The following is a 27,939-nucleotide window of genomic DNA, read 5'->3' as shown; positions in this document are numbered from 1 at the left end:
ACCCCAGTGCCTCTTTGTTCTGCATCTATGCTTCTTACTTCTTCTCATTCAAATACTTTTGTGCACTCCACTGTCACCCCGATCTCCTCCCACAGCTTTATGGGAGGAGACCTATTATACAGCATGGGGTCATGCACAGACGTGGTTTATGACCAAACATTTCTTGCTTTATAACATTTCCTCGCTGCACTGGTGTTGAGCTCCACATGGCGGGTCAGGACTCCTTTCAGCTGGAGAGATGAAATGAGCGAGACTTGGCCTTAGCAAAGTGAATAATGCAAAGCAGCAAGAGGAGGAACCGAGACCATAGGCTGTGCATGAAATAATGTTAGATGTGTAAGGGGCTGGCGTCTGATGGCCACAAGATGCTGTATCAGAGGAAAAGGGCAGATGCTTTCCAGGAAGCCATGATAAAGTGCTGTGCAGGATGGGAGTGGAGTGCCCTGTGTTTAAGTGTCTTTGACAGCAACACAACCTTTCTGTCTGCAAAACAGACATTATTTCAATCAACTAATTAAAAATCTGTTGTCTGGCATTTAATTCATTTTCAGCCTTTCTCAAATATCATGAAATCAAACCATAATTTATATACCAATTAAGCCAGATATGCCACCCAAAAGGCTGTGTTTTTGCTGTGCAAATGTCACATCTATGCAAACCCTGTTTCATCTCTCACTTGACATACACACAAACACACTTCGTGGCAATGAACACCTTTAGTATCTATCAGCTTATTCAGATCAAGCAAACACAAGTTAATTTGTGAGGTTGCATTTGACATGAGAATTAAATACAATATAGATGAATTTGGTGAAATTATGGCATCTATCTATACTATTCTGATGCCATGTTCAGAGAAAATAGATCCTCCTTCAAGATACAGCAAGAGTAATGACGTTTGTATAGGAAATGCAATTTGACATTATGATATTATTATTATTTGCATTTCTCCTCCTTTTTTGGTGGCGCACAATAGCTCTCCCTAGCGTTTCCCATCAATCGTGCCCCAAAATAAAAACGATTATATACCATCCGGCTTCTCTGATTGGTCCGTGGCTATCACCAGCCTCTCGTCTTATCTCGCGATACTGGAGGGGCTCCGCTATGAGAAGTCGGTGCTTGATTGTGTTCACTTGCTGTTGTGGCAGGGAGGCAGCGCAGTCAGTCCCTCGGCTCAACAACTACTCTGAGAGAAAACAGCAGCTCCGGAAACTAACCAACCAACCAACCCAAACCAAGGCGTTTCAGCGTGTCCTGAATAAACACCGGCTCTGCACGGGATCTTCAATCCGGCAGGTAAGATAGATAGCCCCGTCTTGTTGGCTGTCTTGTCTGGTCGCTCATGCAGTGCTAGCTGATATTTTTACAGTTCAGTTTCCTACCAGCGAGGCAAGACTTAAATTGTCACCAGTCTTCATTCCCTCACTCAGTCAGATCCAACCCTCACGGAGTGTTTACCGATAGTCCCTTAATGCAACCAGCGGCGTTGTCATTGCACTGAATCAGATGGTTTTTTTCTGTGCAGGAACTTAAAAGCTTCACTCTTGTCTTCCTCAGTGTACACTCCTGTTAGCCCGCATGCTAACGATACATCTGTTTAGTAATAAAGTAAGATAGCTGTTGGAGCTGGCTAACTAGCTAGCTGGCTGGCTAGCTCACCAACGTCAACGTTTGCCAGCACCGGGAATATGAGAACAATATTATTGTGTTTGAGGTGTTTAATGAATGAAGTAGCAACGAGAGAGAAGCATTGTCGTGTTTTTTTTTTTTTTTTTTTTTTTTTTTTTTTTTTTTTAGTGAACGACACCAGGTTGGAAAACTGTTAAACGCCACTTAGGGCTGGTCGGAATAAAATCAGTGCTTAGTGTTGTGGTTAGCTACGAGGCTTATCGCTTTGAGGTCCGGTTTTAAATTTGTCTGCCATATGGGAAGCTTTCTAGCCCTGTACCATAAGTCTCCACTTTTCCTAGATCACTTTTGCTCCTTCTTTTCTGTTTCGAGCCGATAGCGTCGCTTTCATATGTGTGGCGACTTCTGCACCTTTGAAGTTTTTTTTGTATTTTTATTTATTATTTTTATTTTCATTATCGTCGATGATCATGAACGCACATACACACACACTCCTCTTAACTGATTAAAGATAACAAGGCATCAAAGGTAGATCAGATGCGCTACTTTTCGTCGCCATCAACTGACTTTGACTACACAACTTCAAAGCGTCTGTCCATAACGACGGTACAGGCTACAGACCACAGGCTCATTTTTTTCCTGTTTTAGTAGCACAGTTGTCAGTGCTGCGTTTTTATGGAGGCACTGTCATAATTTGGAATTAATGCTTCCGTTTTCCTATTTTGACTTGACCGAAGCTGAAAAAGTAATACAGATTTTCACTGATTTGTTCAGTACAAAACAGCATCATCTTTTGGATTGGAGGGAGCTTGGAGGAGTGTTGCTCTAGATATTTGGGGTCTGATTGATGCAACCAACTATCTTTTTTTCCCCCCTGCTCTCTTATTGAATTCATCTACCCACTTAAACGCAAAAATGAGATTTTCATATGCCCAGCACTTCCTAGGTTTCTGCCTTGTACCCGCAGTAATAAAAAACCTGATGTCTGTGCTGCACTCATGAACACAAATCGAATGGCATACAGTTGAATAAAAGGGGTAAGTTGACCCCCCACTCCTGACTGCTGATTTGAAATAGGTCAGGTTTCAGATTGTAATGACAAATATAGTACACTGGGTCTACGTCTGCGAACTGCCGTGATTTGGGCTGCATATTGTAACCAAATCAAGTTGCTCTTATGTTGCCTTTGTATCTATCTATCTATCTATCTATACTTGAATACTTGCAGTAATATATGTGCATGTGCATGTACATATGTATTCACAATAAGCATGTGTGTGTCTGTTTATCCAGAAAGCATCAGTTTAAATGGTAGATACAAAACGGGCAGCTGTGCTTTCACTGTGGCGAGGACAGAGCTCATCATCGTGGCAGTGGTGACACTAGCACTTGCACCGGGACACTTTTTCCACGAGTTAGTGCTTCTAGTTATTATTTTGCTCTTCGTTTTGGCTTAGAAGAACTCAGTGACAACACTCTGCAGCACCTGCGCCGTGTGAGAAATTGCTAGGTGATGGCATGGTTTTCATGGCGAGGCACTGCTTGTAACAGAGGTTGCAGTTGACCTCATTAATGTGAGGGAACCAAGAAGATTACCTGTAAAGGCGCACAGTCTGGTTCATACCAGTGTTAAATAAGCCAGAATAAAAGGAAATTTGTTGGAAATATGTAACATATAGATTTATTTATTTACTTAATATCATTTTCATAATATACTTACGCCCACAGAGGGCTTCAATACATTCACCAACAAAGACTCCATAACAAAACTTTATGCCAGACAGCTTGGAAGGATGTCTTCTGTCTTGGATGTTTCAATGGTGGCAGATTGTAGCAACACTGGCAGAAGTTGTCTCCTCCTACACAAGTCTCCGCTCCTCAGCCCCCACCCCTCTCACACCCCATCCCCTTGAGCTATTGTGAAATTACGAGCACACAACTAATCAAGTCACATTTTCACAACAGAGATGAGTAAGCTAGCTGATAAGAGCACTGGTCCAAGAGAGAATATTTAGTGGAGAGGAAATGTGTCACTGTTCAAAATTCTGTAATGTAATACTGCTTTTTGGGCTGGAGAACGAGGCATTTTACCCTTTGTGACTGAAATGTCTAGTGACATCTATCACTTACTCGTAGCACTGTCCTTCATTGCTGAGCAGTTGTAAATATGTGGGGGAAGGAGTGCATGCGGATCAGGGGGAGAGGAGATATGGCGTATTGAAATGCCAATGTGTGGGGAGTTTTTGTTCCAAGATGTTAGGGGACAGACGGGGAGCTCTGAGAACAGAAATCTCAGCACCTGGCAAAGTTTGCTCTCTCCTATTGATCAATAACCCTATCAGCCCTTCGCAGAAATAGCATGATCATTTTGTTCCACAAGGCAGTAAATACCTCTTCTGTTCTCCACTTGAAATTTAACTGGCCAAGAGGCACTTCTCCAACACGCTATCACACTCCGTCATTTTGCAGCTATAGTTTCATTCCGTATGTAATGTTAGGATTTCACTGCATATTTTAGTTCAAAATGTGTTATTCTGCGCATGCTTTTGCTTTGAATCCAAGTAGTCTAACTTAATCTTGTTTTGGACTCGCTTGACTAGCTTGACTCAGCTATTCACTGTTGACCATTATAGCAGCAACATTTCTCCAACCTCTTCATTTTCTATCTTTGGTTCCTTCTCAGATAAATTAAGAAGCTCTCACATGTTTTTGAACCACACACACAGGGCTAATTAAGTCCCGCATGGATATGTCAGACATTAAGGTGATGACTGTTCCACCAGCATTTTGCTTCACCATTAAACAGCAGTTTTCTATGGATGTTCTGACATACATGCTCGCAAGGGTCTGTGCTCTCCATATATAACATGCATATAAACAGTCCCACAAGACCCATTACATGCAGCTTAGATCTCTTAACATGTTGTCATCATGTGGAGTTTCTGTTCTATGATCAAAATCTGTACAATGTCACAAAGTCCTCCTGATGTATTAAACATGTTTGACCTTTGTTTACATGATTCACCTATTCTATTACCGATTTACACCGCAGTGTCGAGTGTGAAGTTGTTTGGTTGAGCGGTTCTCCAGAAAGCCGCGAGCAGCAATACGGCAATACACTTTTATGCCTCTGTGCTTTGATTTAGTGTTGATGTGTGTCCTTCCAAAGCCATTTCAAAGTCTCTTCTCTGATGATTGCCCTCAAACAGCACATTTTACCACATTGTTCTGGAGTTCTCTGTTCACAGTGCACCGTTAATTCAAAACACTTGGGAGCAAACAATCTGATTTCAAGCAAGCAATCTGTATTGGGCATTCTTATGATCTACAATTTGCATGTCAACTCATTTTTCATTTCTTCTGTTTTTTTAATCATAGTTCCTGATTTATTTTTAGTCACATATACTACAAAAAGGTAGCAGTGTGGAATCCAGGTTAGACTGAATATGTAACTTGCAGCATGTCCCCTCCTTGGCAATGAATAGGCTACTGACCTAATTACATGTAGTCTATCCTTAGATCTGAAATCTTTGTTAGTTTTCTTTGACCCACCTGCTCCCCAGATTAGGATGCAGGTGCCACTACAAAATATATCTGTCCTTCAAATTATACAGTAATACATATTGGTTTGCCAAGGCTGATCCAACCTGCCTCAACAAGAATCAGCCCTAGCAAGAGCCAACGTGTCTGTCGAATCTCATATTTTCATGTCAGCATCACTAAGATTTGCATGCTGCTTTGACAGTGGGTGCATTCGAAAGCATTTGTTACTGTGTGGCACCTGAAACAGGAACGCCTGTCTTCCGAGCAGCAGTCGATCCAACTTCTCGATAAAGCGAGGATAAGTGGGCCTCTCCTGTTCCAGTCAGTGATAATCCAGCAAATACTGATTCCAGGATTTGAGCGTAATGCTATGTTGCAGCTTTTACTTGCAACACTGTATTCGTGTTAACAGGACCAACATTGCCGTTTGGTTGTGCAGCATTTAGCAAGTGTTTACTGAAAACAGTAGCTTGTATCAAATGTTCTGTTAAACAGCAGCCACAGTTTTAGTAGACTGTACTTCTTTTGACCTTGTGATGATGCTGCTCTTGGTATTTGCACATTGTAGCCTACTGCCGGCATACAAAGTTAATTTTTCTCATCTCTTGCCGTTGTCCAAGTAATGGCCAATTGCATAATTTGCATGACGGGACATTTCTGATTTGAACTTAGGGAGCAATTAAGCATTAATTGTCAACTGTGTTTACAATACCCCGCGTTTGGGAACATATTTACTATCTTAATTAATTGAGCTTTAAAGACAAGGTCTGTGTGAGGCTGATTTTCGCCACACACTCTTGAGGCTTGCCCATCTGTTTTCCTCCAGCAGCCCAAAAAGAGACAATACCGCCAAATTTTAAGCAGCAAATATTTAAATGTCTGATTTTCTCCTCCCTTTCATTGTTGCATGGTGTTGTGGGAGTTCAAGTTTAGCATGGTTAAAAAAAGAAAAAAAAAAAAAAATTAAGCCTGCCTTGCGTGCCACATCTATGAGGTTTTGAGATCCATATACCAGCAGCTTAAGACATGTTTTTAAGGGAGAACATTTCCTCCTCGTAGCACAAAGAACCATTGTTTATCCTGCCTCTAGACATCACTGTCTATCAAACTTAATTTTCAAAGCTTAGCAAGTGGCTTTGTTCTGGCTTTGCAGCGGGGTTTGTTGGGAAGTCTATATTGGAATTTTCAGGTGGCATAGCGGGGATTATCAGAGGTGGATGGTCTGTGACCTGCCTAGCAGATGGCCGCTCTGCCAGTGATGCACCTTCCCTTGCTGGAGTTAAAACAGAAAATCCTCTCTAAATTAGCTTTTCGTGTCTCGCTCCCATCTCACAAGCAAAGTGGTAGTGGCTTACTTTGTGTATTTTGGCCTGTTGAATGTTAAGGCCCATGCAAAGGTTTGTTGTTGAGAAATTCCTCCCCATCTCTGTTGTTTCAGGCTACATGATATATTGTTTCAGCATTGACATTGCGATGTGCATATGTGTAATAGTCACATTGCAGGACGCGCAATGCCATGTAAGGCAAATTAAATCTAACAGGTCATGCTACAGTTTTTTGCTACTGGATACAAAAGGAAAATGCACAAGTTTCTCATTTAGTGTGAATAATCTATAAGAAAAGTCCATCTGATATAACATAGATTTGTCCTCTTTAATGTTTCTTTCTTGAATACACAGAGTTTGTCGCTGGTTACATGCAGACTCTGGATGCACAGCGATCAGTTCACTATTAGGTGCACTTGATCACTGTGTGTGCAGAGCCTGTGTATCACCTGCCTATAAACATGCACAAGACATGGCTACTGTCACAGATAATGTCACATGGATGCTGGAGGTAGGTCTGCAGTTACACAAGGCAGCTTTTGCACGTCTGTGTCCCCGTTAGTGGCAGCACCTTATCCCAGTTGTGGTTGAAAGTTACAAAGTTAAGGTCATGTGGCTGGTCCATTCCTAAATGTAAGAAATGCCTAACTCACACACACACACACACACACACATGCATAACTTGTAGTATATAGAGCTATCTGTATGTTGCTTGAGTTTGAGAGTTTTACTATGCTCGGACCCACTGGAAGGCCTGTTCATCTTCAACCATGCAGAGGGATCTGTCTAGCTGTCTATCTGTCTATCTATCTATCTGTCTATACATAATTACCAGATGGAGGAACACGCTGCACCCATTGAAACCCGTCTGTTCAAGTGTAGCGTTACAGCTTTGCCACTGACACTTTATAATGGCAATGTGATCGCCGTGTAAGTGTTTACATGAAAATGCAACAGCATGAATGACAATAAACCAATAAAATCCAAAGCACACAGTACTTACTGTAAGTGCTTTACCACTGTGCAACACTAAATCACCTGCGCAGTCCCCTTATTAAGATGCAGAACTTTTCTGTCTTCCTTTATTAACTTGAGATAAAACATTAGGAACCCTGCCAAACCCTTTAAGTGTTTTGATTAAGAGACATATATTTCAATAGCCTAAATTATGCTGAAAGTTGTTAAAGAAAAAATTCTGATAAGGCATGTGAAGTGAAAGACTATCTTGGCCTTCACTGTTATAGGCTGACAAAGCCTTTTACTTATGTACTCACTGGTATAGTTGTTTTCTTAGTGAGGAGCAAGGGAAACTTCATACATGAGTTATGGTGCCGCATAAGTTGCAGTCTCCCAGCAGCCATTACAACTTCTTGCAAACTCTTAATGACTCCATACTCCTTCCTCCGTGATGCTGATAGTCAAAAATGTTATTCCAGTGGTCAGCTCACCATCTATCAGGCAGCTTGTTTGTGTCTGTTAATCTGCCCCGCTGCTTTAGCTGCTTGAGCTGTGTCATGCTGTGGTTTTTGTGTCCAATACAGGCGGTGGAGTGCTAAGCCAGGTTCTCCCATGGTGCCTAATAATAGGCTAATGGAAGAAGGGCTGCTCTGTTCTGGCTGCTAGCTGGACACTTCCTAGAGCCTGTGGCGCTGAAGCACACAAGTTACTCTGGTCATCAGGAGTGTTGCGCTGCCTCTGATCACTGGCTAGCTACCATCAGTGTTAATGAGCGAGCAGGCAGAGGATCATTATTCTAAATTAACTCTCCTCAAGACGGTTCTTGTTCAACACAGGTCTGAAAATTGGAAATTTGCTGTACATTGCATGTTTTGCAGTAACACAAAGGGACCATGAATATAAATACTCTAACCCTGCTCTAAGCCAGCAAAGATTTACATAGTCAATAGTGTTTCTGTACAAGGCTAACTGCTGAGAGGGGCAGCACGGATTGAGCTGGAGAAAAAAAAGTTGAAGCAGCTGTGTTGGAGTGCTTGCTTACTTCTGAGTGGTGTGGAATTGAGCAGAGGAAAAATTACTTTGTTACTGCGTGGCTTCCATGAAACCTTGACCTGGTCAGCTGATTTGCTCAGTCACATTAGAGATGTGATGTGCCAGGGTGGTGGTTCATTCTAAATCTCTCTTAGAGACTTGGCTTGGATTGACGTCAGTGGATAAATCAGGCTTGTCGGATTATCAAAGAACAATGAGTATTTTTACAGTAGTGAAGTTATTGTGAATTCTTTTAGGTGTAATTTTGTTGAAGAGTTGCTATACAGTATGTAAACTGTTCACAATAGTAAGCCATGCAGATTAATGGGGGATATGCTGAGAAACAAAGGGCATATTACTAACATTGTAATATGGTGTGCAAGTATACTGCCACCATGATGGTGTGTCATAGCAAAGAAGCATTTCTGTGTTTAGACAACATCAGGTGGCATGCTGAATTTCCAAAACATTCCAAGATTATGTGTAAATCCATGATGTGTGCAACTGGAAGGCTCGTCTGTTGTGTTTCGTTTTAATATGTCATTCTTTATCTTAAATAGACACACTTACATTTCTTCTTTCCCTTGGTCTACTTATCAAAAAGTATTGATAGATCAATAGCAGGGGGATTATTGATAAGTATAACATACTGCACATACTGCTATTTTGTGTGGGATTAAAAATAAATAACTAAATAAACAGTGATTAGTTTTGCAAATGTTCCCTTCCTGGTTTTCCCTCAACCGTTGATGCATTTTGCTGTGATTGGCTGCCAGTGAGCCACAGCATCACATGCTGTGTGATACATACCCCGTCAAACATACCCCGTCTGAGCTAATGAATTCCCAGATAAGACTGGATGTTGTAGTGGATGGGTTTCCCATTAATGATAAGACACAGCCATTTGAGAATTCATTTGTACCAGAAAAAAAATGTGCTTGTAAGAGCAAGGAGGTTGCTACACATGGCATCTCAGTGGGAAATGAGTTTCCTGTACCATGTTTACGGTGTTCATGTAATTTAGCCCAAATAGATTTTCATTAAGTCCTCCTAGATGCTTATTTTTTGTAATTAGACTAGCTTTCATTCATCGTTTGGAATAGCATTTTATTCTCTGCAGTTAAGCTACTTGTTGCTCTTAGAAGAGACATGAAGGAGAAGACTGCTTGAGAGCATTGTAAATTTTTTTTTTTTTTTTTTTTTTTTTTAACAGAAAAATGATTTTGCTGTAGTCTTAGTGTTACGATTAAAATACATTTTAGTTCAGTCATGTTTTAGTCATTTGGTTATTATCAGTTTTTGTCTAATATTAGTCAACAATTTTTTACATTACAAAACGTTACATTATTACAACAACACATGCCATTATTGAAAACAGTAGGGTTAGCAAGTAGCTAACCCTAACCCAACAGTTAATTGGAACACTATTGTTGGACTTATCCAACATTAACCCACCAAATTTTTAAAATTATACTGCACTGCACAAAATTACCTTCAAACCAAACCAGTTTGCAAAATAGATTGTGAGGTGAAATGAAAATAAAAATAAAAAGCCACAACTGAACCTTCAAGTTGCTACGTTAATGTCAACTAATCTTAATATGAATTTCATGGTGGTGCAGCCGCAAATGCCTCTTGAGGTTTGTTTGATTATCGTTCCACCTGGTTCACAGTGTGCTTTGTTTTCTTTAGGGTCTCATGTTAAGTTTGTCCATTCATCGTCCCTCCTCTCTCCCTAAAGTGTATTTCAGGCCATTACATCCTCTTCTTTTCCTTTTGAAAATGGCTAACCATGTATTTAGCTCTTAAATGACTGCTGGTGACAGACATATTTATGTTTTATAACTAATGTATTCACTAACAGAGATTGATAATATTTTTTTCTTAAGTGAGTGTAAGTTGACTTGTAAATTATTTTATTTTATGATGTTATTGTAAATTTAAGTTGTACTTGCATAGTAAGTCTCTTAAGATGATACAAATTTTGTAGGTGTGCATAAGCTTCTTCTACAAATTTTGGTGCATTTTGTAGGTGTGCATAAGCTTCTACAAATTGTGGTGCTTACAGAATTAGCATGTGTAAATTTCCTATTCTACCACTTCAGTACACAATAGTCTTTTTGTTGAAGAACCCTGGCTTTAGGGCCTGTTTGTCACCCAGGGCAGGCAGCAATGTTTAGGGTGTGAAAAAAGCCCCAAGCTTATATTCTTCTTCATTTTTGATATGGGTCATATGTAGGGGGGTGTAACAGTTGAATTTTTTTTTTTTTTTTTTTATTTTGACAAGGCTGATTTTTTTATGTGTTTACATGCCACCCTAATACTACTAATACTAGAAAGAAAGAAAACTGTAAAGACTGACTATCAGGCCTAAATAACAGAAATATTACCCGCAGCATCACTAAGAAACTTAAAAATAAATCTTTAAGCATAGCTGCTTACACTTGTGCAAAAAGCTGAGTGTAAAAAGCATAGTCATGAAAACAATGCAATAGAAAATGTGTAGTCATTAATAAAACTAGAATAGCCTATTACAAATGCACTTTGTAATGCATTATTGGTGCACACTGTCAGCCTTTTTCTGTGGCAGTGAACATTCAATTTGCATTCATGATGCAAATTGCAGAATTACCAGGGAATTTGCCACAAATATCAGAGTGTCTATGTTGCCATGCATGTATGTTCTGTTGGTTTTGTTAATTTGTGTACTGTGGGCACAAGGTTTTCATGGCATTGGTACTGACTGTGATTTTATTGCATATGACAACAAAGATAAATATGCATAGGTGGTCATTGTCAGTGACACAGTTCAACTTTTAGTGACTCCGTAGTCAATGGGATAGGTTTACCAAGCACACTGGCTTCATATTCATACAGTCACATGCATTGTCAACTGGGAGCTTTTCAGTACAACCAAATTCTCCTGTGGTTAGCAGCTGATCAGCCTCACTGGAGCAGTTTTCAATTTAAGGGAAAATCCACCCTCAAAATGTTCAGCACTGTTAAACCTTTCATTTCTGTGTCCATCATGTTGTTTGTCTTTTTTTTTTTTTTTTTTTTTTTTTCTAATTCTGGTATATAACTGGACAGGTAGATGATGGGATGACATGTTGGTGTTGTTTGTACAACTACAATGGAGTTGGATGTCGTTCAATAGTCATATAAGGAGACATCCATCATAGAAAAGGCACAAATGCCAATTTTTCACTGACAGTAGCCTCAGTAGTCCACAGCCACAAGGTGCTGCATTTTGATTAAGCTGTGGCAGTCTTCCTCACAAAGTTCTTGCTTTGTTATGTAGTTGCTATTGCCATTGCCATCTACACGCCTTTTCATTTGGGTTTTTTTTAAGTCATTCTGGAAAATGTAGGAAATCACAGTTTCTAAAATAAAGTGGGTGCACTATAAAGTAAATTTCATCATCATTTCACAACATTTCATCACAAAATAAAACCAGACATAACAGATTTATAATAAACAGCGGTAATGAGTCAGGACTAGGGCTGTCCCGATTAATCGACTTAGTCGACACCTACAACATACCGTCAGGTTGTTGTCGATTATGCAGTTTACGTAAACAGCGTACAGCAGGCGTTGACGTTCATGAACAGAAGTGGAAAAAAATGGCAGAGGCTCCAGGTCTGAACGTTTCAGACGGAGGCAGCAGTGGCACCACGAAACAGCCAAAAAGATGGTCAAAGACGTCAAAAGTGTGGAGATATTTTAAAGAGAAGCCAAATGACTTGGTCGCCTGCAGCCTTTGCAAAACGGAGATGGTGTACCACAGCAGCACCACAGCGATGAACAAGCGCCTGAAGCAGCGACATCCCGGTGTGCTGCTGGAGGACGACAGAAAGCAAAAGGCTGGACAATCGTAAGTCTAACTAACTAATTACCAACTAACGCAAATTTACGGTAACACGGTAGCATGAATGAGTTAAAGCAACACTAGGTAACTTTGACTTTGCCCCTCTGCTTCGAGAAACTAAACTTAACGATGTACTTTAATACATCGCACATAACAGCAATTTTAGTAAAACTGGGTCATATTGATCATTTGACTAATCGACTAATCGTAAAAATAGTTGATAGATTAATTGGGAGAAAAATAATCGTTTAGGACAGCCCTAGTCAGGACTGACCATTTAATAGAAATATTGAAAATGCAGTTTGATGATGGTAAATTTTATGTCAGTGTACCAATTAAAATGAAGTCTTGTGCTACAGTGATGCCCTTGTTTTACACATTGTGTTCTTCAGATGTAAGAATGCCTGTCTGTTTGGCAAAGACCCAACAAAAATTCTGTCATAATCATTTTATTTCTCATTTTTTCAGTGAAAATGAAAATTATGATACAAAATATCTGTCAACAATAATTGCAGTTAGATTTTTTTTACCATATTGTTCAGTCCTAGCAGGATAATCCAAGGGCGGATTTTTCCCTTAATGTTACTCAGTAGTGCCTCAGTGGTAGCTGAAGGAGGGGAAGGCATGAATTTATAAATCTATGAATTTAGGCCTGCCTAATTGAATTTCTTTGATAATGTTTGTCAAGCTATTTCAATTGTTGATCAGGGCTTGTCAGTCGAAAGGACCATCTTTGTTTTCCCAGTCAGATCAGCACTTAGCCGTTTTTGTCCGTTCTTAAGAGTTTTCGGATCCTACATTCAGTGTTAGTTATTTGCCACAGAGGTGGGGAAGTCCAGGCTGTCTGCAGGACACCGCATGCCTGGTGTTGTAACCTTTCGTTAGGCGACCCTCGCAGCATAGCTTACCATGGCCTGCTTCAAAGGCACCACCCAGACAGCTAATGTCTCCATAGTTGGGAGTGCTAACCCTCCCCCAGGCGTCCTCCTACACACCCCTCCTCTTTGCCAAATACCAACCACCCCGCACAACAAAAGAGAGTGGCCCTGGTTGGCCGGGCAGGCAGACAAACAGATATGGAGCTATGCTCTCTTCCCATTATTCACTGCTCTCTAATTTCTGGGTGCGACAGAATGGAGAGGGCATTCATAAAAAAATGTGTCCACAGCGCTGACTTTCCATAGTAGATGAAGCCAGGCGTAAGAGCTGGAATGTCCAGACAGACTTTCCATCGGACTGTGACACCCTCCGGGGTGTGGAGTGCTCTTATTGGCTGCTCATGATCATAGTGGACGGCTCACTACTTTCCCTTCTGTCCTATGTGCTACCGGGTCAGAACCAGAACCTCAGAGCCAGCCCTTTGAACACACAGGTTACATGCTGCCCACACATGTGCATCTCAGTGCTCTGCTACGCATCTTGGACACAGTTGTCTTTTGTGGCAGTCAGGCCTGAAAGTTTCCATTTAGTGGCAGTGAATAGAGAAGAGAGGGGCCACTGTGTTGTCTCTCAGCCTGGGCACTATGTAATCAAAGTTGATAATGCCTCTTGTTATACTAACAGGCTGAATGCCTCTCTCGTCATTATCACTCACTCCAGATTTCCAATGTAATTCCCTTGTTCAAACACTTATAAGACCATAATGGAAAAAGGGGGTCAAAAAAACTTTTCTTGGCATTAGCTAGTGGAGCACCATGTTTGTCTTCCTTGCCCTTGGTAATTGCTGTTTGTGACTGTGCCAGTTGAGCTTGGTCTTTGTAGTTTTTTTCCTTAATTCTCATATACTGTATAACTGTAACTTTATAAACCTGGACTTTCATTTGCTTTAATCATCAGAAACAATCGACTTGTTTTGGTAACTGTGTTTGTTTGCGGACCTGCCATTATTTCCTTCTACACAAAGTTTTTGCTCAGCAAAAACTAGAAAAAATAATCAAAACATAGAAAAGCAAAGATATTGAAAAAGTCTTTCTCAAAGTCTCCTGAGTCTAGCTTTTTCTTTTTCTCCTGCTTGCTTTCTGTCTCATTTTACTACAAATATCAGACCCAAGACAAGTGGCAGGTTAAATAGCCTGATGCACCGTAACAGTTTTTAGTTTAATTTGCCATATCCCAGCTTCCATTAGAGAGAGTAGAGACTGGAGTTTATTTGCCAAATGTGTAGCCACACCCAGCCATTAAAAGGCACACAATTTTTAACTGGGAGTGGGCTTTTAATTGAGCTTTTACAGTACATTATGCCCAAACACCAAAAACAGATTGGGAATGAAAAGAAACCCAAACACCTGACTAAAATGGGGTTTACGCCACTCAAAAAGCATATCAGTAGAAAATATTTTTATTCATAGTGCTCCATGGTGAAAATTGGGTGCAAAACGGAGAGCACCAAGAGAAAAAAAAAAAGTTTTGGGCCCAGACTAGTCGGAGGTAGTTTCTAATGACTTAATGCCACTATTGAAACAAGCTGCCTAAAGCTTTCTTCCTGTGTCCATCAATCCAAACAATTCATTTCTTATAATGGGATTAGTGAAAACCACAGCTACAAGTTGATAATGAAGTAACTGTCACTTAAGCCTGATTTATGCTCTCGCGTACCCGTTGCTTACGGAGGGTTTGCGTAGAAAATGCGGCCTTTGCGGGCCCTCTGCGACCAATGCAGAGACGTGCCGCGCACCTCCCAAAAACTATAACTATGTTGGAACTATGCAGACCAAAAGCAGACCAAAAGAGCTATGATTGGTCCACCGAACTACATCATTTCTGGCATTTCGCTCCTCCAGCTTCACTTCCTGCTGTAGTACCACAGCAGTGCCATTTTTAAAAGAACTTTTGTTGTGATCGGATCTTGACTCGTCGATTTTAATTTTGGCTGTGAACTAGAACAAAGCCGGTAGGTAAACAAATAGAGTAGTGACCATAGATGTCACAGGGTCTACGTAGGTCTATTAAAAAAACGCAGCACCCCCTACCATTTTAGCGGGAAATTGCACAGCGCACTAGACCGTCAGGACGCAGAAGCATGATAGGCAGACACCATCTGCGGAGCAACTGCGTGCTTCTTGCGTCTAGTGTCCACAGAACCATAATTCAGCCTTTAGTTTGAAGTTGGTCATGTTGGGACTGGGAAGGCCTGGACTGTGGCTTCATGTGCTTGAAGTCTTAATAAAATGGCATTTTGAGTGCTCTCATTTTCTTAATTAAATGTATTTATTGTTGAAATAGACTGCAAGATTGGGAGTGTTGGGGCACTTCATATTTCCCACCAGGCTTGATAGGGTTCAGATTGAGAATTATAAATATACCGGCCCCGTAGCCAGTGTGCTGATTCTGTTCCAGGGAAGTCAGCAGGATGTTATGGGAAACCCACAACGACTACCCATAGAAAAGTGCTTTTCATCTACAGGAGAAACTTTGTTCAGACTTTCTTGCTCGAACTTTACTGATGACTTGCTCACATTCAGAAATCTTGGTGGACAACACTAAGATCATAGGAATAAAATCAAAAATATGATACTGTTTGTAGAGTGTATTTTCTCCTTTTTAAAGTGTAAATATAGTTACACAAATGCAGCCTGTGTAATAAGGCTTTGGCTCATAAGTGGCCTCATGCTTATGAATAATGACTTAATTTCCATCTAGTTTGGTAATTGTAGGGCTCAATGCATGGAGCTGGTATCATGAAATGTTTAAGGGCAGCCATTTTGCATCCACCCTCTTGGGAACTGCCCACTCTTACTACACTATGTGGAAAGCATGTATTGGTTAATTGTTTAAATAGCCATCTCTATGACTCAGCTCTCTTCAATATTACAAAAATTGAAGGCTATGACACTCTCACATATTCCCTGAACAAAATGAGATTTCCAGTCCCCTGTCCCTGTTTGCTTTCAGTGACATTCACACTAGATTAGGCTTGCAAATGAAGTTTTCCCTCTTTTGAGGTAGGAGGCACGACCTTGGCCCCTGAGACGCCGTAAGTCTTTATTGGATTGTTTGGACATAGTAAGCTTGAGGGTGTCCCAACAGTCATCTGCTGCAGTCTGGTACATCATCAGCACACGTTTCAGTTTTTATTCATGGCCGTGCTATAGCCTCTTGCATGGATAGTCTTTGTACTGCTCCAGTACTATCTTTACACTATTTCCCTAGAGGAATAAAGTACTTGGGGTCGAGAGAGCCACCATTTGTCAGTCGACTTACAGTAAAACTACCCAAGCTGTCAGAGATGTTCATTCATCTTTCTGTAATGCCAGTTGGATCTCTAAAAGCAGTCACCCTTTTGATCCAGTGAGACTATAGTTGGCTATGTTGTTGCTGCAGCAGACCTAGCATTTTAATAGACTTGAACCATTTATTTGTGATGTGTGTCGACAGCATGTATTATATTCCCTCTAACTATATGTAATCTAGAAATTTCTGATTATATGTAACTGAAAAGGTGATTAAAAACTAGTTTGTAGAATTGGCGCCCCACCACCCCTCCACTTGTGTTCATTTAGGCTTTTTAAAATTTATTTTTAAGTGATCAGGTTCAGCTACAAAAAGCCACATCAAATTCTGATCAATATAATTTCCCTCTTTCGCCCAAATTATGTCAACTGTTTTTAGGGCAGAGTGCCGCAAATCTTCACTTTACATACTTGCAGCAGTAAATGACATGATTGAGGAGAGAAGCATACGGTTATTTCATTTTGCCTGCAGCTCAACAGCTATATGCGATGCAGTGCAAGCATTTCTAGAGGCTGTAAAAGAGTAGAGTATTTTATAAGCACAATGGATCTAATTAAGCATTTGAAGAAAAACACCATTTTAAAGAACACACCAAATTGTCACAGGCCAGACAGGCAAAGAATGCATTTAGATAAAGTTCAAAGTTCATGAGGAGATGATCAGGGCTTATGTAGCCTGTTGTCCTTAGCTACAGTCAGAGCAGCAGCACTGTATGTCCATTGAAAACAAATTGTCTGCTTGTTACCAGTTAATTATCCCAGTTTTTGCACTCCATTCTCTGAATGTTGGATAGTTTTAAACATCTCTGCTAAGTTAAATGATCTCCTTCCTGTTTACAAATACCTGCCAGTTTGGAGCAAATTGTAGAATTTTAAATTTCATTTTCATATGAGAACAGTATTGCTGTCTGACTGAACATAATGTAATGTGAGAGCTCAATTCCAGTGTGTAGGGTGGGGTACTGTTCACGGTAGCAAGAGCAAAGTAGGGAGTTGGAGAAATAAACGTTATTTTCACAGCAGTTACTTTCCAGACTGCAATTAAACACACCCACACCTCCATGCAACCATGCGCAAAGGTGCCGCATTGCTGGGTTCAGTGTGAATGCAGTTATCTGACTGATGAAAGGGAAGCTGCTGAGACAGACGCATGCATGTGTACACATGCAAACACACTTTCTCTCTGTGTCTTTCCCACTCACTCACCCAAACTGAGAGGTTTAGGGCAGGGCGGTCTTGTAGCTCCCTCTCTCTGTTTATCTCTTACTTATATTCTCTCATACACATATGTGCACCTGCAACAACTGGTAAACTCGGAGGGATTTTTCAAAAGGCCTGTTTGGAATCCTATCGATTTTTATTTGAATTCATAACACATCCTGTTTTCAAGGTATCAAAATTTGGAACCAATTGATTTAAAGTGAATAGGTACTTGGAAGTACTCATGTAATTCAGTCGGTATCCTTAAAACTACTGAGATAGATACCCAACCCAATGTGTGTGGGAGTGGCAGTGGGGAGGCGTGGCAACCTGGCGTACTGTATGTGTATGTTGGTGAGCTAGATGGCTTTTTCAAGTCACTCCTGTGAGGATATTTACATTTATCCTGATTTATGATCATCCCAAAGATGGAAATTCACCATGATCAAATTTTCCAGGGTGTTTTTTTTTTTTTTTTAACCACAATCCATGATTAAAATTCTATATTGTCCCATCCATAGTATTTTCAGTAGCATACTTCTTACCATTAGTATGCAGGCTTTATACAGGTTTGAGATTGAGGAATAGTTACAAAGAAACATTAGTAAATTTAACACTGAATGTCCTGTCACTATGCATTTAACAAACAGCTATTCTAATGAGCTATTCACACATTATTTAGCAACTACTTCTATGAACATGTTGATATGAACACTGTATCTTCAAGAGTTAGGGAGTTGAAGCAGTATAAATAAAATCATTTTTTCCAGTGAAATCACCTAAAGACTAAGAAAGTCTACCCGCTACTGCAATTGTTTTGTCTTTTTCAAAACCTCCATTCTCACACAATATCTGTGCATACAGTGGGGAGCATATTTTTTTTTGCAGTAAGCAGCCAATGACTCTGTGAAGAGTCTCATCCTATTTGTAAAGTTTGTGCCAAGTGTCAGATGAGTGCCATAGATGGCTGGTAGCCGGTGTCTGGTGGAGAAGGTCAGGTGAGGCTTAAGCCTTAGGCTAGAAGTGCCAGTGTGCTGAAAGTTCAGAGCACACTTCAGTAAGTCACGCTTCACAGAAAGACCTTGGCTCCAAAGAGAAGTAAAAGCTTATCCTACTTGGTCGCTAGCCAGAATAACCATGATCATTTTTCTAAAGCCAAAAGAAGCCAAAACCATATCATCCTTTCATGATGCCCATGTTTGATTATTTGTGCTCGGGGTTTGATTTTCCAAGCAAATAGGCCATGAATGCTGAATCCAATTTTGATTTCCAGGATGCCAGAGCTTTCCACCAGCATGTGAGAACACCGGAACATGTAGAGCTGTCAACTCAGTGTGGGCATGAAACGTAATTACCACATAGCAATATAATAACTGACAAAAATAAAACTTGGTGTGGTGTTCATTGTTGGTGATTATCTATTTAAAGCAAGTTTCAGGTCTCAAGTATTTTGTGATGTATGGTAATGAAGGGAGACAAATGCCCAATTGGAACATAGGAAAACCACATTGAAACACACACACACTGGTCATGTTAATTTCTGATTGCCTGTGAGAGTAAATGACTTCTTGGTCTGTTTGCATCTGCCGTCTCATGAATGTTGCTTAAATCTGTGCATCTCCAGTAAACCTTGGGAATGCTGTCTGCAGTACAGGGAGCAAATTTGATGTCTATGTAGAGCTCTGCATGTGAAGAAATGCATTTGAATAAATAGGCTTTGCTGCATTTCCCCATCAAGGTTATTCTCTTCTCCACTCTTCTCCTCTGCTCTACACCTATACCCATACCCGCACCCTTGTTTGAGAAGCAGGTCTGCCATTCACCACAGCTTTGACAAATGTCTGTCAGCAATGATGTATTATAACGGCCATGCCTGTCCAGCTCACATGTCATCCATCTGGGACACAAGTGAATAAATGACCTGGTGCGACTGGAAACAAACCTCCCATTAGATAGACTTGGGGCTGGGCTTTCATTGGCTCCAATTTAGTTAGTTAGTTAGTTCCAAATTGGCAAATTCAATGCAATCGATAGGCCACTATACTAATGTGTACGTTTACATGCACACCATATTCCGGTTCGGCTCAATATTCCGGTTAAGGTAACTGCGCCGCGGCAACTGGAATATTCCGTTTACATGTGACTTGGCATGCCCCCGTGTTTCGGCGTATTCCACTCTCTGACGTAATGCGACACTCAGCCGCGGGGGGCAGCAGCACGCGTATAGGCGTCTGGTCTGCCGGAAAAACAGACGAAGAAGTCTTCTTCCTCGTCTTCTTCTACTTTTTCTTCTTCTTCTGTCGCTATTTCTATGTTTTCTCCCATCGATATCCTCCGTGATATTTAAGTCTTTCATCAGCTGAAGGTGGACTGCAGTCTCCTGGCTCTTGCTGCTGTTCGCCCTGCCGTTTTCCCCGCTCGCAGGTAACCATAGCAACAAAGACGCCACAGAAGTCCTTGTGAGTCGAGCATGCGCAGTCGTGACTGAATATTCCGGTTCGGGGAGTTTTCCGACTAAGGTGGTTACAAGCCCCAATATTCCGGTTGGAACAGGAATATTCCAGGGGGCTTATTCGGAATTCTCTCCAACCGGAATATGACCTTAATCGGGTTCGGTGCGTGTTTACATGACACGTGCGCAACCGGAATATTGCGAATATTCCGGTTAATACAGGAATAAGGTGTGCATGTAAACGTGCTCAATGATTCTGCCTGTCAATTGTAAAGAATGCTGAACATTTGGATGCTTCTCAAGTGTGCTGTACCCTTTTTTGAACCTTCTGCTAGTACAGCTCTGTGTCGTTGTGTTCTTTTTAACAACAAACGTTGCTGGAGTCTAATAACTTCAAAAATTACCTTAAAATTACCCCAAACAGAATAATCCAAATGTTCTGAAGCTGAATGAGTGCGCTGTGGGTCCAACAGTCCAATATTTACCTAATTTCCTCATAGATATTCTGCACTTGTTGTGCATCTTGCCAGCAGTCAGCAGCAAGAGCTGCTGCTTTGGAAATATCACTATTTGGGTAGAGTGTGCTTGAAGGACTCAATAAAGTGGTGAATACAAATGGGAAAGCTGAATGTTACATGATACCGAAAATTCTCTGACTTGACATTTTAATTTAGGTGCCAAACATACAATATTAAGGAATAAACAGCATTTTTACAGTGTTTTTCTATCATGAGCAAGGGATGGCTCTCCCTCGTTCTGCCTGCAGGAGAGAGGCAGCCTCCTCAAGATGCTGCTGCTGTGAGGAGACCTTTTTTTTTTTTTTTTTTTTTTTTTTTTTTTTTGTCTCTCTAGCCCGTGGAAAAGTAGACCGGTTCTTAGAAGGTTTGGAAGTTGAATCGACTTCAAACTGGCACTAGCACCAGCCCCCAACTAGCACTAGTTTCTTGTTGCTGGAAAGGGGCTGTTATTGAAACTGGTTTGCTTTGTGGGACTGTAGAAATCATTTGTTGATGTCACATCATTACCTGCCACTGTGTGGCCTTGTTTTGGTCCAGCAAAGATTTCAAGGTTTTAGCTGATAGCTTTGGGAAAAACCTACTATTTGGCCTGTTCCTTGAAAAATATTTCTGCCAAGGCTAGCACTGTTTTAAAGCCAGTGCTTTGAAATTACAACAGTGTGCACCATGTTTCTAGTTTACTTGGATTTTGGAAGGCAAAGGATATTACTCAATGAGTAATGTGATGGAATTACTGAATTACTGGAATTCTGTACAAAATCTTATACAAAATAAGAGTTGGAGAGAGAAAGTATCATAGCTTTTGAGATACTTTTTGCCGAGTTCTGTTTGTATCTAGTACCCACAGTGTTAATGTTACTGTAACAGACAGTAAACCACATACAAAATGAGTTTCTGAAGTTTTTGGAGACAGATCAGTGCATGATGTTTGAAACCTAGTAAAGAATTAAAAACAGTGAGATTGTTATTGGTTTATCCCATCCCAGTGGATGTGTCCAGTGTATCCTATGAGGCTTTCTGAGCTTTTCAGAGATTGAAGAAATTCTATATTATAGGACATAAATCCAAATAGTAAACAAACAGGTATATATTTCTAATGTAGTTTTGTTGAACTCAAGATTAATATTAAAGTTAAATGTGGCTGCGTGTAAAGGCCATTAACTTGGCTAGAAAGCATGTACCTCAAAGAATTATGAGGTCTCTTGTCAGATCAAAGCTGCCAATAACTGTCATGTTGATGAATCACAACCAAACACTGCACACATGATTAAACTGACGAAAATACAGTGTGATATTACACACTTAAATCACTGTTGAAAAAGAGCAGTAATTACCTTGTACATACATCAGCCGGGGGTTGACAAGACCAATATGACACTGCCAGGGAATCCTTTGGTCATATCAGTGGAGGGGTCAGTTAAAAATAAGACTAAATCATTGTCATGTACAGTAGTCCTAAAAGTAGTGCCATTTCTCTTACACAAGAAAATCATTTAGTGCAAATACAAGCAAAATCTGAACACCTCAGGAATTAAGCAACCTTTGCTTTAGCCTGGCCTAATGCACATTTGCCTGTGCTTAGCAATGGGCCGCAAAGTACCAAATTGTCAATGTGACAGTCTCTGAACAGTGATCACATAAGTGGCGTGATTATGTTGTTTTTAGAACTAACTGGATTTCTTTAGCATGCAGTGCATCTAGGTTTGTTTCTCTCTGCTCACTGTTCAGTGGTGAGGTGTGTGTGGCAAGTGTTTGTGACTCAAAAACAGAATGCACTGAACTTGGACTCCTGCCGTCTGTGCTGGAATGACATGAAAATGTGGTCATTATTTTATGGGAAAAAATGCCTCAATTCCAAACTCGGGGAAAAAAAATATGTTACATTTCAGGCTTTTAGCTGACCCACTTGTCAGACCAGCTTTTCTTAAATTGAGTGCAAGAGCAGAGTGAACTTAAATGTTTACAGTATATCACCAAAATTACAAGTAGCCCATAGTCAGGAGTGTACAGGTCAGGGTCTCAGTGCCCTTTTACAGTTTTCCAGTGTAACAGTAGAATTTTTCTAAGAGCCCTAAGATTGAAGTGAGAGATGGGACAGGTCACTAACGTGAACTCTGTAGGATATGAGGAAACCCATACACACAAGTAGGCTTGGGTGATATGGAGTTTTTGATAAAAGTAAACTAACTAAAACTAAAAGTTTCCCAGAATTTACCCCAGTATATGGTGTTACAGGCTCATTTTAAAAAAATCACATTGGAGGGAGAATTTAAATGGTCATGTTTCACTGTGCCTGCTATCAAAAAAAAAAAAAAATGCTTGGTTGACATAGTAAGTTGTGACACCATAAATTGGTGCTTAATAAGCTGTAAATTCTGGCATTCGTACCTGAATACATCCCCACGTCTGTACATACAAGCAGACACTAAATGATAAACAAGATTAAATTAAAACATACCTCTTATGATTTAGCCATTTTTCTCTTTTTCTTCGGTGATACTTAAATTCCACTCGACACAAAGTGCATATTACTGTTGATTTGTAAACTGAGTCATATGGGAGTCGTTTTAAAGTGAAAAGAACCATTCAGTATCACAGTGGTGTTTGTTTTCTCCATTCCTATATCTGAATTAGTCTCAGTCTGAAAGTTAGCTACATAGCCAGCGGGCTGCAGAACACACTGGTGCTTGTTTACCCAATTATGGCTGTACTTAGGGGAGAAAATAAAAAAAAATGCAGTTTAGAAACAAGACAAAACAAAACCAAACACAAAAAACTCGTTATATGCCAAACATTAATCACATGCAATTAACACGTTACAATTAACGCTGACAACCCTTCTTGTAATCAGCTGTTGCTTTAAAACATTCCTGAACGGCCCCCACGTGTTTTCACATGATCGAGGGAAGGACATATTGGTGGAGACATGTCATCAGGCCAAATTAAATTTTTTCAAAATGTGACAGTTAATTTTCTCACCGAAGTAGGATTACTATTATTAAATCAACATGTTTGTCTAACCCCTGGACTAAACTGAACAAACTGTGCATGTGTAACTGTAGCACAAAGGGGAAAAAAAAAAAAACTGTCCGAGCACATCTTTAAACATCTTTGAAGGGGAGCTGGCTGCACCCATAATTATGCCTGCATAGGCCGCTGGTGATCTAATCATTTCATTAGGACCCCTGACCTTAGATGGCCCCTTGAGACCGTTCAGTGAATAGCTTCCTCTCCCACGCAGAGGAGTCTGCTGCGCTTCCCTCTTCTTTGGCCTCTTCCCTCGTATGAGAAAACAATATTTCTCAGTATTTATCCTTCAGAATACTTCTGTTTTCCCTGTAATGGACAGAATAAGACAGCAGAAACATGATTTTAAACCACATATTCATATACCTTTGCCACTATTAACAAAATAGCAAATTTCATTAATAAAGAATACTAATTGAATGTTTTAGTAGAATAATATTCCCATATGTGTACAGATTACATTAATTTAATTGATGAGCAATTTTCTTTAATTCAAGGTACTGAAGTCCTCTGAGGTTAGTGAGGGCAATGAAATAATGAGGTGTTGTCACAAAGACTTTTTTTGCAGTGCAGAACAAAAAATTGATCTGAGCCACACCCCTTAATTCTCCAGTGTGCTTAATAAGAAGTAGAACTTTGAGGGCATAAAGTTGTCTTGCAGGGCGCAATTCACAATGAATCAGCTTCTTTCGTTGTTAATTTTGCAAGACCCCACAGGCGAACTTTGCTTTTGTCTGTTTTACTTCTGGTACCCCCCGCTGTTTGTCACAAAGTCACAATGTTGATTGTGATCGTGTAGTTTGTGCTGAGCCATGCCACAAGTCACGTCTCCCTACTTGGGATGATAAAGGTCTGAACTGAACTGAAGTACTGTTAAATGAACTTTAAAAAGAAGAAAAAGTGATTTTCCAGAGGATCAGTACTGGCATGACAAAGTCCAAAAGTCAACTATAGCAGAAAAATCGGTGATGCTGTGAATATCGTCTCAGCAGAGGGACGTGCGGTCTCTGAAATGAAATGAAAATGGTTCAGTACTAAAGTAGATCCTTAGCCGAGTGCTGCATGGTGACGACAGCTGGAGGACAGGACAATTTCTGAAGCCCTGCAGTGATGCATTTCTACTTTATAAACAGTCTAAAATTTTTTATGCATATAACTATTTTTCAATACATCTCATAGTCTATTCAGGGCTCCAGATGGTTACTGAAATGTCCGCCAATGCTCCTAACTTTTTTTTATTTTTCCTGTCAGTCACCAGTGACAACTGTCCCCTACGAGCAAAAGAAAAAGAAAAAAGTGTCACTGGTTTTGTTATGGCAATGGGAAAATGCACTACACTAATATATTCCGTTACATTTATCAAAGTCAACAGTATAATAGAAATACTGTAGAGTACTTTCGGAAAACTGTTTTTCAAAAACAATAGGGTAACACGTTTCACAAAGTGGCTGAATAAAGTAAAACAGTTTCTCCTAATCTACACTTTTAATTTTATTTTACATTAATCGCCAGGTTACTTGCAGTTTACTGTCACTTATTGTCATTAAAATTTAATAACAGCAGATAAGACCTACCCAGAGAGAGAGAGTGATTCATGGTTATTGCTAACTGAACCCAAATGTGCCACGCTGGGATTGTAACCTGGTGCCAGTGAATCTGGTTTAGGATAATGAGCATTATCCCAATAAAAAGACACTTCAAGATATTTTTTGAGGTTTGAGGTGGAGTCTTTTGATGCTGAAAGAAGTTTCACTGCTGGCTGATACAATTTGCCCTTCACTGTTACGTTTTAACCATTTTTTAAAAAATTTTTTTTTGCTTAAAAATACAGTGTTCAAATTATTTCCAGCCAGTAAAAGCATTCTGCTCTATCTCCTTCATGTGCAGATGTGATGAATCAATTCCAGCACAGATGGATGTTCCAACTGATTAAACATTGATGAAAATATAAAATAATTAAGCAATACATATCATGTCGTCTCCACAGTAATTACAGTGTATCTTAAAAGTAACTATAACCTATTTTAAACTGTAACTGTAACAGATTACTGTTACTCATTTTTTGATTTTTAATTATGTAGCCTAATCCCGTCACATGTGCCCTGTTACTCCACAACCATTAAAAAGAATTATTGCAGTCTTACTTCCAAATCATAATACATGTTATATTTTGTTATTCATGATTCCATCTTGCCCTAAACAGCATATGGAAATAAGGCCATGTTTTATGAAACGGAGCTGTGTAGACATGTCACATAATTCTCTGAAAGTGAACTGTATTTCAAGATTAATGACGGTGAGACAAGTGAATCTTTCCTTTCCAAACCAGTAGTGATCAGTGTCCGGGAGTGTGCATCGAGTCTAACATCTATGGGAAAAGAATTATGGATGTCCTGAAACCTGTTTTTGTGTCCCAGTTTCCTCTTCACTTTTTCTTCTATTTCTCCCTCTCCATCTCGTTGCACGCTCTCACCCGTCGAAAGTCCTGATATTTTAAAAGAAAGCCTTTGATTGAGGAATAATGTTGCATGCATATGCTAGGTTCAGAGAGGAGAAGAATAACCCCTCCCACCCTTTCTGAAGCTCTTTGTTCCCCTGTCTTTATTTTTTCACTGTGTCATATCTGCAAGAGATTGAGCGATACATACCATCAAAAGCCTTTTTGAAGCTTACCACTCTCTTTCAAAATCCTTTTGATTTCAGACGGCTTGGACTGCTTAATATTCCAAACTAGTCGGTGGCCTTTTCAGAGAACTAACAAGGTTCTGAGGATGCGAGTCTTGTCTTCATGCGGAAGGCAGCTGGGGCACAGCCCTCTTCTATCTGAGACCTCACATCAAGGTTTCTGTGCTCCTAACAAGTTCTGAGCTCTACTTCAGACATACAGTGGCTGGTAGGACAAGTTCCCATGTCATTATCTTTCTGTCCCGAATCTACAGGAGTGTCTTCCTCACTCCGTTTTAAATGCACAAAGTTTCCTTTTGCTCCAGACTGGCAGCACACTAAAGTATCTGCTGCTAATGAAGTCTCGTGTGGACCCTGCTTTAGAGGTGAGGAGATTACAATTTCAACTTGAACATACATTGTAGGATAATGAAAGCTCACTTAATTGTTAAGATATTCGAGTGCCTACTGTGAAATGTTTTGTGTGTGTTTGTGTGTTTTGTTGCTGCTTCTGTGACTTATTGCCAGGATCAGATGTTATAGTCTTTCCAGCTCTAGCTTTTGTCTACAAGGATGAAAGCACAGAGTTTACTGCAGAGAGCCCCACAGAGTCTTGACAGGCACCAAGGCTATTTACTCGGCTTCCAAAAACTCGGTCCAAACTCTTATTTACTTTCATCTCAGCTTCCTCTTGCGAGCTTGCCTTTGCTATCTCCCTCTCCAAACCGTATCCTCTCATCCTATTTCTTAAGTTTAGAGTTGGACAGCAAAGCGGGAGTGGCTCTCATCGAAGCTTCAGTTTTCAAGTTCCTCTGTCACTATGCATTTGCTCACAGGCTCCCTCTGTCTCCCTAGAGCCTGCTTGTTGTTGTTGCCTCAGCCTGCCACTATATCCCTCCTAGCCCCGATATTACCATGAACCAGTGACTGAATGCAAAAAACAAAGCATTAGATTGTGTGTTTATATAAAGGATAACTGACTTGGGATGCCACAGGTGCAGTGTGGCAGTATGCGCAGTTTGTTAGGCAATTCACCAATGGAAAAATGTTCTTTGCAAGAGAAAAGAGTGGAGAGAGAGAGAGAAAGCAATGGGTGAACAGCTGCACCCAATCTGGGTGTAATCCATGCTGGAGAGGCTGAGACAGACCCGCATTCTTTCCCAGGCAGTAAAAGGGAGAGACAGAGCCCCAAAATGTATGCAAAGCCCTCGTGAAAAACAGCAAAATTTACTGACTATATTCTTGAATACTTGTGACAGCCACGACACGTCTCTCAGCATGTGATGCAGGCCCACTGAAGCCCTCTTTATTCACTAAATCCAGTGTGAAGATTACCCTAATGTTTTGAGAGTCGGGAGAGGTTGGCGTTGGGAACTGTGGTCGTGGAGTGCAGGCCTAGCTTGAGTGTCTGTTTTGGAGCCCCTATGGCCTTGAAAATTATTATTTGGTCCTGTTGTAAAGGAACTGTACCGGCTATAATGAGAGTTTGGTATAG

At 40.4% G+C, this 27,939-nt stretch overlaps 1 protein-coding gene across 1 annotated transcript in view; it reads left to right on the top strand.

Annotated features, from left to right (window-relative positions):
• Window positions 1-1,133: 1,133 nt before the first annotated feature.
• The window catches only part of glceb (glucuronic acid epimerase b), a 62,467-nt gene continuing 35,661 nt past the window's right edge, over window positions 1,134-27,939 (top strand). The window contains exon 1 of the mRNA XM_030077765.1: window positions 1,134-1,296. The gene's annotated coding sequence lies outside the window, so the exon portion shown is untranslated. The remainder of the gene's footprint in view (window positions 1,297-27,939) is intronic.

The sequence above is a fragment of the Myripristis murdjan genome, chromosome 3 (assembly GCF_902150065.1).
Source record: "Myripristis murdjan chromosome 3, fMyrMur1.1, whole genome shotgun sequence".
NCBI lineage: Eukaryota > Metazoa > Chordata > Actinopteri > Holocentriformes > Holocentridae > Myripristis > Myripristis murdjan.
Note: the sequence above shows the minus strand (reverse complement) of the source record. Positions and strands in the feature narration are given on the sequence as shown.